The sequence below is a fragment of the Brassica napus genome, chromosome C2, assembly GCF_020379485.1.
Source record: "Brassica napus cultivar Da-Ae chromosome C2, Da-Ae, whole genome shotgun sequence".
NCBI classification, from domain to species: Eukaryota; Viridiplantae; Streptophyta; class Magnoliopsida; order Brassicales; family Brassicaceae; genus Brassica; species Brassica napus.
The window spans coordinates 54,700,612-54,719,536 of NC_063445.1; the positions used below are offsets into that span (position 1 = coordinate 54,700,612).

The window sequence follows — 18,925 nt, forward strand, 5'->3', positions numbered from 1 at the left end:
TAATGTTATTTTGAGAGTTATTGGTACACTTATAAAAAAACTTTTGAGAGCAATTCTGTCAGATAGACCTTTTAAGTTTTTGTCAAAAAAATAGCACTAAAAAATGATTAAAATAGCCTTTTTATTTTGAATTTTTGAATTTTGAATTTTTATTTTTTAAAATTTGAAACCATATTCCTAAAATCTCACCCATTAACTATAAACCATAAGTATAGATTAGTTAACCCTTAGGGTAAAAGTACATTTTTACCTTTTAAAAAAAAATTATTTTGGTCAGTTTATTCTTTGAAGAATATTTTTGTGACAAAAACTTAAAAATGACTATCCTAGAAAATTTATATATTTATAATTTATATCAGCCCAATATGGATCCTAAATGCACGTAGAATATTGATCGCTTAATCCAAAATCCAAATAACTAAATATGAAAATGGGGGAAACACATATATCTAGCACAAATACAATTAAGATATTAACTCTAAATTTTGTAGATAATTGACGTCTCTTTGCTCTTTTCCTATATATATTTTTGTTTTCTATCTTGCTTTATTATTTTGGTTTTCATTTTCAATGCTTTTTATCCTAAAGTTTTTGTTTCTGAGAAAATCTACAAAAACGTATGTTGATCAAAAAAATAATACCACCAACCTGAAGTTAGATCTTGATACAGAGGTAGACATGAGTCCTCGTTTTTTCTACCACTCGATTTTCTTAATCTTCATTTTCTATCTTCTTGTTATCACAACATTTTGTTTTTTCTGGAGGTGCTTCTTAAGTTGATCTTCTTACTTCTCTTCCTTGAATTACCATGACCACAACCAAGAATCATGTGCCAGCATATTGAAAACCAATTTAGTCTTTTAAAAACAGAATTGACCTAATTTATTAGATTTACCTTTTACTGCATAGAAGTACGTAGATTTTGCCAATATCTAGAAAGCAAAAGAAAAAAATTATAATTATAAATAGGCTAGAGGAGAAAAAGATTCACAAACAACGAAACATGAAACAAACTACGATTTGACTCTAGTCGGGGAGTTATTAGCCTCACTAACCAGCAAATTATCAACTTTGCGGTAAGCTTTGCTATAGAATTTTTTTGTTTTTTTATTTGCAAATTATCAACCGCTGCTGCACCTGCTCCTGGTCCTCCGGGTCCTCCGGGAGTGATGAGTGTTGTGGAGTTGGTTCGACAGCCCGGTTGTGACCATCTTCCCTATCTCACTCCGTATCCACATGGACGGGGTCAAACAAGGTAATTAAACATATTTTTTTCGTTAAAATTTGATTCATTATTAACCGTTTGTTCTTTTTGTTAGGTTCAACCGATCCGGGAACGGGATCAGCGCATGGATCAACCGTATGATGTACTCGGCCCTCGACGGGGGACATCCGACTTTCACTCACTTCCCTACCAACAATCAGCATCTGTGGTTTCGTCAGTTTGCGGTAAGTATTCTAATTTTTTACTTATATTTTTAATCTTTAATATAAATTTTCTACTAATTGTGTTTTTTTTTCAGCAAAAGTTCAACTGGAATTCCGATGAGACGCTCTTTATCTATCACCACTTCGTCCATAAAGTTATGGACAACTATGGGAAGCAGATCCACGAGTGGAAGAAGAAGTGGGAAATCAACAAGGTTTGTTTTTAATTTATTAAACAATTTTATTAATTTATTAAACGATTTTTTAATTTATTTAACTATTTTCTTTTTTTTTTTTATCAAAAGGTCCCAAAGTCGATAAACAACACGGTCTGGACGGAGTTGTGTGCGCATTGGGATAACGAAGAGACGAAAGAAACTTCTTCCACTAACTCCACCAACTGCAGGAGCGACCGTAAAGGGAAGGGCGTCTTCAAGCATAACTTGGGTGCTCAATCTATTGCCTCTCTGGGAGATCGCATGGTAAGTTCAGTCGCTTTTTCTTCAATTATTTAAATTTTTGAAATTTTATTTTTTGGTGCATTTCTTCTAATTTCTAATGTTTTTTTAATTTATGTTTATTTCAAGGCGGAAGAAAATGATGGCGAGCCGGTTGATGATCTCGCCCTAATGAAGAGGGCGTATACCAACAAGAAGACCGGCCAGATTGATGACGGTCTTGAGAGGGAAGTGGTCACTTTGGTCCAAACTCAGGTGCAGAACGAAGTGTCTCAGCTTCAAACCGAGGATGACGCTTCGACGGCTTCGACCAACTTGTCCCGGTTTCGAATCAACGAAATCGTTGAATCCGTAAGTTCTTTTTTTTTAAAGTTTAATTCATTTATTTCTTGATTTAAATTTGGTTATTTTCTATTTCAGTCGGTTCCAAAGAAGAAGGGACGTTTGGTCGGTTTGGGTCGTCGCACCCGGTCGGTTCCTCCTTCTTCTGCACCACCGCCCTTTGTTGATCCAGAAGTACTTACGGCTCAGTTGAAGGACAAGGATGATCGTATATCTTTGTTGGAGACCCAGATGGCGGCCCAACAGGCGGGCTATGAGGCACAGAGGAGGTTGAACCAGCAAATGATGGAGATGATGCAGAGGATGTACCCGAACGAGGTGTTCTCGGACGTGCCAGACCCGTAGTTTTTTTTTTCTAAAACTCGGAATGTTTTATTTTTATTTGTACAACTTTGAATATTAACTAATATGATTTCAATTTTAATTTTATATTTTCAAATTTAAATTTCAAAATTTTTATTTTTTTTAAAAAAAAATAATTTTTTTTAAATTCCGAGGAAATGAACCCTCGGAATATACCGAGGGACTAGTTCCTCGGAATTTTCCGAGGGTTCATTTCTTCGGAATTTTCCGATGAAAATTCCGAGGAACATTTCGTCGGAACTTCCGAGGTAAATTCCGATGACGTTCTCCCTCGGTATATTCCGAGGAGATTTCCGACGAACTGGTGGTCCTCGGAGTTTCTTCGAAAATTTGTTTCCTCGGAATTCCGTCGGAAAATTCCGAGGGATTTCCGAGGAAAATAGAATTTCCGAGGTAATGTTTTCTCGGTATGTCGTCGGAATAACGTTATTCCGACGACATACCGACGTTTTTTCTCTCAGTATGTCGCTGATACAACTTGTAAAAAAACAAGACTGTAAGAAGGTTTGTGGTTTACGAAAGGTGTTGCTTGGGACACCATGAGTTACTATTCTAAAGGGTGTGTTTTTATTTTGAAAGGGTCCTGTCTTTTGGTGTTTCAAAAAAAATGAAAAAAGGTTGTGTCTTTTTTTAAATCAATGATTCAAAAAAGAAAAACACACCGTTTAGAGTAGTAATTAATGATGTCATACATTTAAACAAAACTAAAACTCGACCTTTAGATTTCTTAAGGAAGCAATCTCTACCATTAGATTTAAATTTTTACTTTCCTAAAAAAAATGCTGACATGAGCGAAAACAAAAAATGGGTTTGCTATTATATATAGATTAATAATAGGCAAATGTTTATTTTCATTAAAAAAAAAACAAAAGACTGTGTAATGAGTTGTCTCTTTCGAAAACGACGATCCCAAATCAGACTCCTCTCTTGCACTTCCGTCTCCGACAACGTCTTTTCCGTCACAGCCGCATTTCGTCACCTACAACCCAGTTCGCCGTTGTCTCTGTCGTTCAAAAGGAACCCTAAATCCGATTTCACCTCTGTCAAATCTAAGATAATTGAAAATGTAAGTCCTAAATCTATGCAATTCTAAGTTTTTATGACATATTCTTAACATGTATTCTCATTCCATCGACTTTGATATCAAGTAATCGGTTTTTGTTTTTAATTTTGCTATTCACTGTTTATTTTTGTTAGCTCTAGTTTCCAGTTCGATAACTCCTTCAAGTTTGAATACAAAAGATCGGTTCTGGGTTTTTCATAAGTTTGAGTATGCTTTTTGATACCTATTTTAATATATTTTTATTTTTTACAAATGCATGTTGCCACGTTGATTGCGGTTTACGCCAACTGGGAGCTTACAAAGGTTAGAGGCATCTGATGGGGATGGGCTGGGGTGTGGCTATACAGTATTGTAACATACTTCCCATAAGACATTTTCAAGTTTGCTATTAGATACATCTTGATGGAAAGGCTTGGCTCAATTTGTTTGAGAACAAGACTGCTTTCACAAGGAAAAAAGATTATGAAAAAACAAAAAGAGAGGGAGAGAGAGAGAGAGGCTCAATGGGCACTTGCTCAAAGGACACTTCACGGTTGGTAGCCAAAAGAAGCTGTTATACAGAATTGTCTGAGAGCGCAGAGCAAGCCAAGAGAAGAACTGAGATAGCTAGGTAATATAAGCCTTTATCTCAGTCTTCAAATAGATACATGTTCTTTGTTTGCAATTAAAACACTTTACCGAATGTTTATTAGTTGACCAAAAGAAACTGAATGTTTTATATGTTAACAACAGGCTTAGGAAGCTGCACACACTCTGGGGACATGTGGAATCAGTAGTGGGTCTAGTTACAAAGTCATGGTCTCCACCTTTTTTATCGAAACTTTATAGAATCTGAATTGGATTGAAGCAGAACTTTAAGTGTAATGGAGGTTGGACTGTTCAAGGACGATATCTTCTGAAGCAAGAAACAGCTCCAGGCAAATTCTTGAGCAGACAGAGCTTCTTGAAATTGGTGTAGATTACTATGGTTTCTGATAATGTTCGTGGGTATAGTTATAAAGTTAAGAAGCAGTGATTTAGTTTGTTTCCAGTCACTTCTGTTTTGTGTTTGGTCCATTAGTAAACTTTCAAGCAGTGAAAAGGTTAAAAGTCTGGTATGTACTCAGTTTTGACAATGGAATTTTGTTCCAGTTCAGAGTAAACTGTTTGGTCAAGGTTTAAGAACAAGTTTTGGTTTGGTATAACGTACAAGAAACACATTTGTGTCCTTTTGAAGTTCTCACGTACCTTATTTCGAATTCTAATTAGTCAATAAGAAACTTTGCTTCAATTAACCACTAGATGACTACAAAATCTGTGTTGAATTTGGAAAACGGTTAAACAAAAACAAAGCCTCTACTAGGGCTTATAATGCCAAGTCATTTATCAATCTTTTCTTAACCAAGTTTGATTAAACCTTTTTGTTCATCATCCTCGTCTACAGAACGGTGAAGGAGAGACAATGTCAATGTTTATAAGTTGTTTACACTACAAGAAAACAGCGGTATTCTGAGGGACATTCCGACGGAAAATGAAATCCTCAGAATATCCCGAAGAAATTCAGAGGAAACACAAAATTTGGTTTCCTCGGAATTTGCTCGGAATATACCGACGGAATTTCGAGGAAATATTAATCCGTCGGAATATTCTTATGGAATACCGAGGAAAAATGTATTCCTCGGAAAAAACCGATGAATTTCGAGGATATATTATAGCCGTTAGAGATCCGTTGGGGGATTTTAAAAATTCCGAGGAAATTCCGACGAACTAGCCGTTGGCGTCGGAATTCCGTCGGAATTTCCTCGAACTGTCGGCAGGATTTCAACTATAAATACAAGCACCCCTCTTCTTCTTCATTCACTCCATATCTTCATCCTCCCTCTTACTCTCTTTACACACAAATTTGATTCATAAAAAACATGTCTTCTTCAAATTATTTTCGTTCTTGGATCGATCGACCTCATTTGGATCCGAACACGAGATTGCTTACGGAAGAATACCAACGAGGTATAACCGAATTCATGGGGTTAGTTCACCGACAACCGGAAGCAAAAACAGGTATGTTAAGATGTCCTTGCTCTAATTGTAAAAATAGAAAGGTTATTAAAGAGTGGGATGTTTGGACTCATCTATATTTGAGTGGGTTTACACGAAGTTACAAAATTTGGTATCATCATGGAGAAACTGATTATGAACATGGTAGTACTAGCGAACCTCAGCCAGCGGTTAGATTAGAAGAACCAATTAGAACGGATGTAGATTATGGTGTAGGTACTGAGCAGATGGTAAATGATCATTTTAGAGGGGAAGATTTACCCAATGCACAAGCTAGGAGATTTTATGATATGTTGGATGCTGGAAAGCAACCATTGTACGAAGGTTGCAGAGATGGTCATTCAGCTTTATCATCTGCTACAAGATTGATAGGCATTAAAACATATAATAATTTGGCTGAAGACTGTGTGGATGCGATTGCTGATTTTGTAAAAGGTATTCCACCCGAGGATAATGTAGCTCCTGGTTCATACTACGAGGTTCAGAAACTCGTAGCTGGTCTTGGTTTATCGTATAAGGTAATAGATGTATGCAGCGACAACTGCATGATTTATTGGAGGGCGGATGAACAGCGGGTTACATGCAAATTTTGTGGAAAGCCTCGTTATAAAGATACGAGTGGAAGAGTTCCAGTGCCATATAAAAGGATGTGGTATTTGCCTTTGACGGAAAGGTTGCAGAGGTTGTATCTGTCTGAACGCACAGCGCAACCAATGAGATGTCATGCGGAGCACTCAACAGATGGTGAGATCAGACATCCTTCAGATGCAAAAGCGTGGAAGCATTTCCAATCAAAGTATCCCGACTTTGCGTATGAGAGAAGAAATGTCTACCTTGAATTATGTACTGATGGTTTCAACCTGTTTGGCAAGAGTGGAAGACAGTATTCTCTATGGTCCGTCATTCTTACACCATACAACCTACCCCCAAACTTGTGCTTGCGACGAGAGTTTTTGTTTCTCCCGATTCTCATTCCCGGACCAGAGCATCCTAAGAGGTCACTTGATGTGTTTCTTCAGCCACTAATATATGAGTTGCAACAACTATGGGCTCAAGGTGCTGAAACATACGATGTTTCGTGCAAAGAAAACTTTCAAATGCGGGCAGTACTAATGTGGACAAAAAGTGATTTTCCAGCATATGGTATGTTATCTGGATGGACAACGCATGGAAGACTATCATGTTCATATTGTCAAGATAACACTGATGCTTTCCAACTAAAACACGGAAACAAAACGTGTTGGTTTGACTGTCACAGGAGATTCCTACCACCTGATCATCCATATCGTAGGAGTAGGGATTTGTTTACGAAGAACAAGAGGATGTTTGACAGTCCACCCCCGGAAATTTGTGGGAAAGATTTGAAGACACAACTAAGAGATTTTAGTGCAGAAAGGATGCCAGACGTCGGTGGACATGAGCGTTTTCCGGTAGATGCTGTTGGAGACCTACATAACTGCCACAAAAAAAGTATTTAATGGGATTTGCCATACTGGGAGGATCATCTGCTAAGGCATAATTTAGATGTCATGCATATTGAGAAAAACTTTTTTGACAATCTCATGAACACGATCCTTAATGTTCAAGGTAAAACAAAGGATAATTTGAAGTCCAAAATTGGATTTACTCGATATATGTGCTCGTTCAGAACTTCATGTTGATGAGAATGGTAGGGCTTCTTTTCCCATATACCGACTTGATGCAGAGGGAAAATATGCGTTCTTTGATTGGATTTCAAACGATGTGGAATTTCCAGACGGTTACGCATCTAATTTGCGTAACTGTATCGACAGAAAGGAAGGAAAGTTTACTGGCTTGAAAAAGCCACGATTGCCATGTAATGATGCAGCGCCTCCTTCCGTTTGCCTTCAAGGAACTATTTCTACGGAATGTTCATGAAGCAATTGCAGGGATAAGTGGTTTCTTCCGCGATTTATGCACGAGATCAGTGGCTCTTGAAGGTATTGAAAATTTGAAGACTAACATAGCCGTGATTCAGTGCAACCTTGAGAAGATATTTCCTCCCTCATTTTTTGATGTTATGGAGCATCTTGTTATTCACCTGGCAAGAGAATTGGAACTTGGTGGTCCTGTGCAGTATAGATGGATGTATCTATATGAGCGGTATATGTTCCATTTGAAGAAGATGGTGAAAAATTTAAGTAGGGTGGAAGGTTCTATAGTCGCATAGATGATCAATGAAGAAACTTCAAACTTTGCCGAGTACTACTTTCCAGCAGAAGTTCAGACCAAAAACAGAAGACCTGCTCGGCATGATGATAGAGGCGAACGGACAACATATCATGTTACGGTTCCAGACATTTTCACAGACGTTGGACGACTTAGCGGAAAACCAAAGGACCGTTGACTTACTGAGCAGGAGCGCAGTAATTTGCAAACATATTTGCTCACCAACTGCGAAGATGTTCTTCAATATGAGAGGTAAATAAATTAGCTTACAAATTTTTATTTTAACAAGTTGAAATTTAAATCTTAATTAATTACATTATTGTCATCATATGTACAGGATTTTCATGGCAGAAAAGCGGTTCGAATATAGATACGCCACAGAGGACGAGCTAGAAGAAATGAAGCAGAGAGAATTTTCTGGATGAATGTTTACTTATGTGAATGCTTTAAACAAATTAAAATATCATTTATCACATATTTATACTAATTCACATTTATTGATATAACATATATATGTGCTATTAATATAGGTGTCTGCTGGTTTGGCCAGAGATGAAACATTTGACGATTGGATACGCGAGATGGTCGTTGGACCAAAATTTGTTGTGAAGTCATATCCGAGATTTTGTACTCGAGGATATGCATTCACAACTCAGAAGAGGAGACGTTCGAGTACGACTTATGATGCTAGCGTTTGTTCTGCATCAGAGGATGATGTATACTACGGACACATACGTGAGATTTTGGAAATCAAGTATTTGGGCATGGTTGGATTGCGCTGTACTGTTTTCTATTGTGATTGGCACGACAACACTCTAGATCGAGGTGTGAGAACAGATGCATTTGGTGTTACATCAGTAAATTCGAGGCGAAAGCTGCAATATTATGATCCTTTCATTCTTGCTTCTCAGGCCGATCAGGTAATTAAATGTTAATTAGTTAGAATGATTCATCATCATGTGTATTAATTTATAATTTTACTAATAATTTTTTAAATGTTACAGGTTTGTTATATCAAGTACCCCCGGGTAAGGAACAGAGATGATCCATGGGTTACCGTTACAAGACTCAACCCGAGAGGCCGAGTTCAGGGAAGTTCTGAGCTGGAAGACCCACTACAATCAAGTACATCCGGCAACTTAAGTGCAGCAGAAGATTTAGCTGGAGTTGGCCTTGTAGTCGATTTAACCGACTTCAGAGAGGAAGCCGTCGTTCACGAAGATGGGGAACCAGTGATTGGAGAGTTTCACCAAGATCCAGATTCAGATTCATCTGGTGATGATGACTCGGAAACAGACTAGCATCGACGTTTTTTTTTTTAATAGATATTCCGACGGAATTCCGAGGAAGATAAGGGTTTCCTCGGAATTCCCTCGGAATATTCCGAGAAAATTCTGAGGAAATAGGGTTTTTAAACTGTATAAGAAATGGTATTGAAATTTGTTATTTCATTGTTTATGATCATCTATACAAAGAATCCTCAATGGTATGCATTACAATTGTATAAGAAATGAAATACGGCAAAAAAAAATTGATGTTTTGAAACCCCAAACACTAGTTCCTCGGAATTCCCTCGGAATATTCCGACGGAATTCCGAGGAAGATAAGGGTTTCCTCGGAATTCCCTCGGAATATTCCAAGGAAATTCCGAGGAAATAGGGTTTTTAAACCGAAAACAACGTTTTGCGGTTTGAATAACACTTATATAACCCTTATTAAGTGTCTTAGACTGATTATGAAGTCAAAAATTGTTCATTACCCTATAATAAACATTTTTCCAATTGTATGAACGAAATCCCCACAACGTAAGAGAAACACTTATACACTTTAATGAACGGTAAAGGGAATACTTTCAATTCGTTTTTAAATTTGTTATTTCATGGTTTATGATCATCTATACAAAGAATCCTCAATGGTATGCATTACAATTATATAAGAAATAAAATACGGCAAAAAAAATTGATGTTTTGAAAACTCAAACACTAGTTCCTCGGAATTCCCTCGGAATATTCCGACGGAATTCTGAGGAAGATATTCCGAGGAAATTCTAAGGAAATAAGGTTTTTAAACCAAAAATAACGTTTTGCGGTTTGAATAACACTTATAAAACCCTTATTAAGTGTCTTAGACTGATTATGAAGTCAAAAATTAGTTACTTACCCTATAATAAACACTTTTCCGATTGTATGAACGAAATCCCCACAACGTACGAAAAACACTTATACACTTTAATGAACGGTAAAGGGAATACTTTCAATTCATTTTGAAATTTGTTATTTCATGGTTTATGATCATCTATACAAAGAATCCTCAATGGTATGCATTACAATTGTATAAGAAATGAAATACGGCAAAAAAAATTGATGTTTTGAAACCCCAAACACTTGTTCCTCGGTATTTCCTCGGAATATTCCGACGGAATTCCGAGGGATATTTAAGTATCCGTCGAAATTTCCTCGGAATATTTTCATTTAACCGGGCAAATATTTTGCGAAAATTGAAATTGTAATTCCGACGGAATTCCGACGGATACTATCCGTCGGACCCTAGGTTTTATAACCACGAGCTGCTTCTTCTTCCCCATTTCTCTCTTCTTCCTCTGCGCCTCCTCTCCCTCCTCTCCGGCGATTTCCCCCTTCTCCCCGACGATATCTCGGGCGATCTCCTCCTTCTCTTACACAAATCATGTAAGGACCCTATCCCACTCTCTTAGGTTCTATTTGTTAGGTTTTTGTGTAGATTTGATAGATTTTTGTTAGGGTGGTTGGTTAGGATTGTGATTTGGTTGTATAATAGGTTTAGAATTGTGATTTGGTTGAATAATTTGTTTTGTTGAATTGATTTAGAATTTTTTTTATAAATTTTTGATTTTTTTTGTATTTATAAAATCGATTTTTGTATATAAATTCAATTTTTGTGTATAAATTTGATTTTTGTATTTTACAAAACGATTTTTGTATATAAATTTGTTTTTTTGAATTTTACAAAACGTTTTTTGAATATAAATTCGATTTTTTGGATTTTACAAAACATTTTTAATATCTATAAAACTTTTTTTGTGATTAAAAACTATTATTTGGGATTTAAAAAAAAAGTAATTTTTTTATATTTATATTTTATAAATATCTATATTTATTAAATATTTTTAAAACTATTTTTTGTAATTATTAAACTATTTTTTATTTATTAAAACTATTTTTTGTTTATTAGAACTATTTTTTATTTATTAAAACTATTTTTTGTTTATTGGTACGGGGAGCCTGTCTCGGGATTCCAGCCATTTTTCAGAATTCTCCTTCGCCCCACAGCTCCTACCATACATCTCCCTCTGCTGCACCCGCTCCTGCTCCTCTCGCTCCCGCTGCTGCACCCGTTCTTGCTCCTCCGGGTCCTCCGGGCATGATGAGTGTTGCGGAGTTGGTTCGACAGCCCGGTCGTGACCATCTTCCCTATCTCACTCCGTATCCACATGGACGGGGTCAAACATGGTAATTAAACATATATTTTTTTTTCATTAAAATTTGATTCATTATTAAGTGTTTGTTCTTTTTATTTGGTTCAACCGATCCGGGAACGGGATCAGCGCATGGATCAACCGTATGACGTGCTCGGCCCTCGACAAGGAACATCCGACTTTCACTGACTTCCCTACCGACAAGCAGCATCTGTGGTTTCGTCAGTTTGCGGTAAGTATTCTAATTTTTTACTTATATTTTTAATCTTTAATATAAATTTTCTACTAATTGTGTTTTTTTTTCAGCAAGAATTCAACTGGAATTCCGATGAGACGCTCTTTATCTATCACCACTTCGTCCATAAAGTTATGGGAAGCAGATCCAAGAGTGGAAGAAGAAGTGGGAAATCAATAAGGTTCAATTTAATTTATTAAACAATTTTTTAATTTATTAAATTATTTTTTAATTTATTAAACTATTTTCTTTTTCTTTTATTAAAAGGTCCCAAAGTCGATAAACAACACGGTCTGGACGGAATTGTGTGCGCATTGGGATAAGGAAGAGACGAAATAAACTTCTTCCACCAACTCCACCAACCGCAGGAGTGACCGTAAAGGGAAGGGCGTCTTCAAGCATAACTTGGGTGCTCAATCTATTGTCTCTCTGGGAGATCGCATGGTAAGTTCAGCCGGTTTTCTTCAATTATTTAAGTTTTGAAATTTTATTTTTTGTCCATTTCTTCTAATTTCTAATGATTCTTTAATTTATGTTTCTTTTCAAGGCGGAAGAAAATGATGGCGAGCCGGTTGATGATCTCGCCCTAATGAAGAGGGCGTATACCAACAAGAAGACCGGCCAGATTGATGACGGTCTTGTGAGGGAAGTGGTCAGCCTGGTCCAAACTCAGGTGCAAGACGAAGTGTCTCAGCTTCAAATCGAGGATGACGCTTCGACTGCTTCGACCAACTTGTCTCGGTTTCGAATCAACGAAATCTTTGAATCCGTAAGTTCTTTTTTTTAAAGTTCAATTCATTTATTTCTTGATTTAAATTTTTAAATTTGGCTATTTTCTATTTCAGTCGGTTCCAAAGAAGAAGGGACGTTTGGTCGGTTTGGGTCGTCGCACCCGGTCGGTTCCTCCTTCTTCTGCACCACCGCCCTTTGTTGATCAAGAAGTACTTACGGCTCAGTTGAAGGACAAGGATGATCGCATATCTTTGTTGGAGACCCAGATGGCGGCTCAACAGGTGGGCTATGAGGCACAGAGGAGGTTGAACCTGCAAATGATGGAGATGATGCAGAGGATGTACCCGAACAAGGTGTTCCCGGACGTGCCAGACCCGTAGTTTTTTTTTCCAAAAACTCGGAATGTTTTATTTTTATTTGTAAAAGTTTGAATATTAACTAATATGATTTCAATTTTAATTTTAATTTTATATTTTCGAATTTAAATTTTAAAAAATTTATTTTAAATTTTTTTTTTTTTTTTTCAAATTCCGAGGAACGGGGTCCCTCGGAATATACCGAGGGACATGTTCCTCGGAATATACCGAGGGACATGTTCCTCGGAATATACCGAGGGACCCCGTTCCTCGGAATATACCGAGGGACATGTTCCTCGGAATATTCCGAGGGACCCCGTTCCTCGGAATTTTCCGAGGGACCCGTTCCTCTGAATTTTCCGAGGGACCCGTTCCTCGGAATTTTTCGATGAAAATTCCGAGGAACATTTCGTCGGGACTTCCAAGGATTGGACCATCGGAAAGTCCATCGAAATATCCCGAGGAAGTTCTCCCTCGGTATATTCCGTGGAGCTTTCCGACGAACTGGTTGTCTGATATCTTGCATATTTACATTGTTTTATCCATTCATCCATGAGCATTTTCATCATATAGATTAGGATTTAGCCATGTCTAGGTTGCATTTTGCATTCATTGTCCTTATTAGGTGTTGGAGTGTGCCATGGAGTGATTTGAGATGTTTGGGAGCATTGTGATCCCAAAGGAGGTGAAAGATACGCATGGATGGAGCCTTTAGAGAAATCTCCTGTTGCTAAGATTTTGTGGAGACACAGAAAATTGAGTTAGCTTTCTAATGGAAGTGGTTTCAACTCATTTGGAGATGTAAAGAAGGAGTTATGATCAATTTACTAGAGGCATATCCATCCTGGTCGAGCATCGCAGAGTGACCTCTCAAAGCGACCTACCGAGGTCGCTCCCAGCCAGAGCGACCAGCCAGAGCGACTAGCTCAAGTCACTCCCAGCCAGAGCGACCAGCCAGAGCGACCAGCTCAAGTCACTCGCGTTTTGACGGGTCGAGACACAAAGAAACGCGTCGAGAGTGACCTCCTGGAGCGACTATGCTAGGTCACTCCGCGTGTTTTGCTTGGACGATTTTTATGTTATTTCAGGGGCCTTTTGGTCATTTGTTTTGATGTTTTTACACTTTCTATACCTAAGTTAAGTATTTTTGTAAGTCATTGGAGGCAGATAATCTCTTTTCTAGAGAGAAGAACTAGTAAAAACTTCTTTTGATTCAGATTTCATTGTTTTCATCTTGTGTTCTTGTTGATTTCTTATCTATTTCTCTACATGATTAATCTGAAATCCAATATGAGTTTAAGAGGAATCATGGAGATTAGTGAGTAATCACTTTTTGAATTCATGGGTTAGGGAGATTAAGGGTGATTAGGTTAGTTCTAGGATGTTTTAGTGTAGATCATTCTTGTTCCTTGCTAGTAGAGTATTCATAATGCATCTTCTGAGTTGGCCACTCAAAAGTTGATCAATAGACATTTCCCACCCAAAAGGTGTTTGATGAAATGTCTGAGACAACTCTCCTAGGCTTTTAGTATACTTTGCCAAAGACATTTGTTGTTAAAGGTGCTAAAATAGCTAATAGACTTGTTAGTAATGATTGCTTTCATATTATTCAACCAAAGACATTTGATGTTTGAGATATGTTAGCAAATGAACATTCATCTAGACATAGAGTTTGCTTAGAATTGTGTCTAGGCTTAAGGTTGATAGTTTGATTGATCATTTGTCATCCTTAGTTCGATACTTGATCACCCAAGGTCTAATCCCTATGCCCATGAGTTCTCTTTTCCCTTAGTCAAGAAAGTATCATTCTGTTATTGCTTTCTAGTATTAGTAGTAGTTTAAAACCCATCTAAATCATTGGTTGCACTTAGATTAAGTGCGTACTTGCATTCTCGGTGCTTTGATATCCCTCAGAACTGGTTCGACAATCACTATACTACAACATTTGTCTTAGGAGCCTTGAAAACTCCTAACATCAAATTGGCGCCGTTGCCAAATTCTGAGTAGATTTAAACATTGAGATTTAGTCACTTGCTTGAGACTAAGTCATTTTTATTTTCTTTTGTTACTGATTCTCCTTCTTCACCTCCCTTTACTTTACAGGTGTATGAACTTGAGGAGCAAGGGTCCATCAAACCTAGTTCCAAAAGCCGCAGACATCAGAGCTTTAGAGAGAGAGTGTGCTAGAAAGAGACGAGAAGAAGAGCCACAGTCTCACTTGCAGAGATTGGATACTGATATGGCAGACATACCTCAAAATGATGCCAACAACGTTCCACACAACCAACAGCGAGCAGCTCGACCCATTGGCACTTACGACCGCCCCAACACACATGGTCATAGATTCGGAATCCGAGCACCAGCTGTGGCAGCCAACAACTTTGAGGTCAAGTCAGGACTCCTCAACGTGATCGAGAACAACAAGTATCTGGCTTGGCTCTAGAGGACCCATTTGATCACTTGGATAGGTTCGACAGCTACTGTGGGTTGTCAAAAACCAATGGTGTGTCTGAGGACGCCTTGAAGCTGAAGTTATTCCCTTTCTCTTTAGGGGATAAGGCACGTCAGTGGGAGAAGTCTCTACCCAGCGACTCTATCACTACTTGGGATGAGTGCAAGAGAGCATTCTTGGAGAAATTCTTCTCATCCTCAAGAACTGCTAAGCTGAGAAATGAGATCTCCAGTTTCCAACAGAAGAACTTGGAAGGATTCAGTGAAGCCTGGGAGAGATTCAAGGGCTACCAAGCTCAATGCCCACACCATGGTTTCTCTAAGGAGAGCTTGCTGAGCACATTCTATCGTGGTGCTCTTCCTAAGTACTGGGCCAGACTGGATACAACTAGCAATGGGTTCTTCTTGGAGAGAACTTAGGAAGATGCAGAGGAGCTGGTTGACAACATGGTAAAGAGTGATGCAGTCTACAGTGGAGACCACGACAGAAGCAGTCGAACAGATGATAAGCAGACGAGGAAGGAGTTGAAAGCTCTACAGGATAAGATAGACATCCTCCTTGCTGATAAAGCCACACAAGAGCAGCTGCACTTTGTTGGTAACCCAAGCCAAGAGACACCACCAGTTGTCCATGAGGTTGAGGGTTTGGAAGGTCAGGAAGAGCTGTGTTTCATCAACAACAATGGTAGCTGGTACAAAAAAGAGCCCAACTTTCAGTACAACAACTACCAACAGAAATCCTATCCCAACAACCAACAGAGTGGTTATCCGCCTCGAAACAACCAGCAAGGCAGCTATCAACCTCAGCAAAACCCCTCATCTGGTTCCTCTGCTCCTCAAGAGAGCAGCACTGACACCCTACTGAAACAAATCTTGGAGTCTCAGACTAGAAGTGAGAAGCATGTTGGTTATGAGTTGAAGAACCTTCATTCCAAGATTGATGGGAGCTACAATGAGCTCAACAACAAGTTCTCACATCTTGCTTCTACAGTCAAGAATTTAGAGAATCAGTTTGCTTCCATGAACACTCATCAGACTCGCCCGCAAGGATCCCTACCTGGAAAATCTGACCAAAACCCCAAGAAGGCCAAAGCTATCACCCTTAGGAGTGGTAAGCAGTTACCTCCTCCAACCCTCACCAGGGATGCTGAGAAACTAGGTGAGGAGGTAGCCATCAACTTAGATGATGAAGTGGTGATTGTTGATGAGAAAATCAATGATGAAATCTTGGAGAAGATTATGGAAGCCAAAGGTAAAGGAAAGGTGGGGGAAGAGAAGAAAACATTGAAAGATGGTGAAGTTCTTGCTCCAGCAAGTGAGAATTCTTTTGTTCCTCCTCCCTATGAACCCAAACTACCATTTCCTGGTAGATTCAAGAGTCAGCTGCTAGAGAAGTACAAGGCTTTGTTTGAGAAGCAAATGAGTGAAGCTCAGGTTGCAATGCCCATCATCGATGCTTTCATGTTGATTCCTCAATACAACAAGTTCCTGAATGATGTTGTAGCTGCAAAGAAGAAGGAAATGGAAAGCATGATGATTCTTACCCATGAGTGCAGTGCCATCATCCAGAGGCTTGATGTTCCAGAGAAGTTAGAGGATCCAGGATGCTTCACACTACCCTGTGCTCTTGGACCTATGGTATTTGAGAAATGTCTCTGCGATTTGGGAGCTAGTGTCAGCGTGATGCCCTTGTCTGTTGCAAAGAAGCTTGGATTCACTCAGTACAAGAAGTGTAGACTCTCTCTGGTGTTAGCTGATCGTTCAGTGAAGTACCCTGTGGGCATCTTAGAGGACCTACCTGTGAAGATTGGAAGGTATGAGATACCTACAAATTTTGTGGTGCTTGAGATGGGTGAGGAGGCTCAAGACCCATTGATTCTTGGAAGGCCATTCTTAGCTACAGCAGGAGCAATTGTTAAGGTGAAAGAGGGCACGATTGATCTCCATTTGGGTAAAGGGCATGTTCTCCACTTTGACATCAAGGAGAAAATGAAGAAACCAACTGTGTTCGGGCAAGCCTTCTACATTGAAGAGATGGGCACTCTTGCTGATGAGCACCTTGAAGAGTTACCACCTGAGGACGACGAGGAGGGAGCATCTCCCTCTACTCATTCTCCATAGAAGGTAACCCACTACTTTCCCTTGTATATACCATTTCGTTTTTGCATATTAGTTTTCTCTTTTTGGGTATCTCTCTCTCCTTGACAACACAGAGACTGTGTCATTTAAGTTTGGGGGAGGTACCAAGTATTTGATCATGTTTGCTTTGATGATTTTGAGTCTCATTCATTGCATTATACATATATATTTGCATTAAAAAAAATATTCATTTAGTTTGCATCATTTGCATTTCTAGGAGAGTCTAGAGCATATAGGTTGCATTTACTTGCATTGAGAGCAATGATTTGAAGTGCCTTGTAAAGAACATTACTTTGCACCTGAGTAGCTTATGCACCACTCAAAAACACTTGTATGCTTCGAGCCTTGAAGACTCTTCCTGAAACTTGTTGATTGCTGAAACTCAGTCTTTGAAGCCAACTACAAACCCTATTTGAACTGAAAGAACTTAATGCTTCTTGCTCATGGCCCCTTGTGTACTGAGTCATGGCTATACACACTTGAGTTGTCACATCCTTTATGCCAATCTTATTTTGACAAACTCTAGTGGTAGACCACTCCCAAAACCTTTCCCTCCTTTTAAGCTTCCATTGTTTGATGAGTGAGGCCTTCTTCGGAAAGTCTTACATGTGCATAATGTTGAGAGTATCGGGAACGACAATGCTTGATCTTCATTCTTGCTAGATTGGGCACTCTATTGTCTAGCTATAGGTGGGGGGGGGGGGGTGACAGTTGTGATTATGATTTGGGAGCAATGAAAAAGGAAAAGAAATGACTCTTTGTGTTTAAGTGAATTGTCTTATTGGGATAAGTAGAAAAACCTCTAGCTCAAGTTATGAAAAGTCTTGGTCCCCATCTAAAAACAAAAAAAAAAAAAAGAAATAAAATATGAAAAGAAAAGAAAAAGAAAGAAAAAGGGGGCTAGCAAAGTTGTTAGGAGCTAAGTAATGTTTTGAGGTTGTGAAAAATCCCTTGTAGATTTCAAAGAGAAGGAGTTAATGTTCTTAGGATCTTTTGGTGAGAGATGTGAGTTGAGTTTGACATTTGGGAATGATTGTATAATTGTATGTTTGGGAAAATGGTAGAACAATGGAGATTGAGCATTGTATGCATGAGTTGATCCCTTTCTTAGATATATTATGTGCAATGTCAAGTCTACTTGTTTCGAGAGTAAACCACCTTAAAGATCATATGTTTTGAACCTCTTCAATCACTTGAATAAAAGTCTTCCCTTACCCAACCAAATGATTTGGATCAACTGACCATTTGCAAGAATTCACCTAATGTTTTGTGCTTAACGAATGTGAGAGTTGGTTGATTTGAATATGTGGATGATTGATGATGAGTGTAAGGGCAAAAAGAGTTGAGATAGGCCTAGAGAAGCTAGAGTGTAATAAGAGAGTGTGCTAATTGTGTGTGCTAGTTGTGTTTCTTTTGGCTATGAGCTCCCAACTTCAAACCTCTCTCCCTATGAGTTCTAGAAAGTTCACTTGTGGACAAGTAAAAGAACAAGTTTGGGGGAGTTGATATCTTGCATATTTACATTGTTTTATCCATTCATCCATGAGCATTTTCATCATATAGATTAGGATTTAGCCATTTCTAGGTTGCATTTTGCATTCATTGTCCTTATTAGGTGTTGGAGTGTGCCATGGAGTGATTTGAGATGTTTGGGAGCATTGTGATCCAAAAGGAGGTGAA

At 38.4% G+C, this 18,925-nt stretch overlaps 1 long non-coding RNA gene and 1 other non-coding gene across 2 annotated transcripts; one reads left to right on the forward strand and one right to left on the reverse strand.

The window, feature by feature from the left end:
• Positions 1–3,005: 3,005 nt before the first annotated feature.
• Positions 3,006–4,821, forward strand: LOC125581880. The gene is made up of 2 exons (XR_007319641.1): positions 3,006–4,264; positions 4,387–4,821. It is a non-coding gene; the product is annotated as an uncharacterized LOC125581880 (long non-coding RNA).
• Positions 4,822–15,316: 10,495 nt separating this feature from the next.
• Positions 15,317–15,423, reverse strand: LOC125582628. The gene has a single exon (XR_007320085.1). It is a non-coding gene; the product is annotated as a small nucleolar RNA R71 (small nucleolar RNA).
• Positions 15,424–18,925: the final 3,502 nt, after the last annotated feature.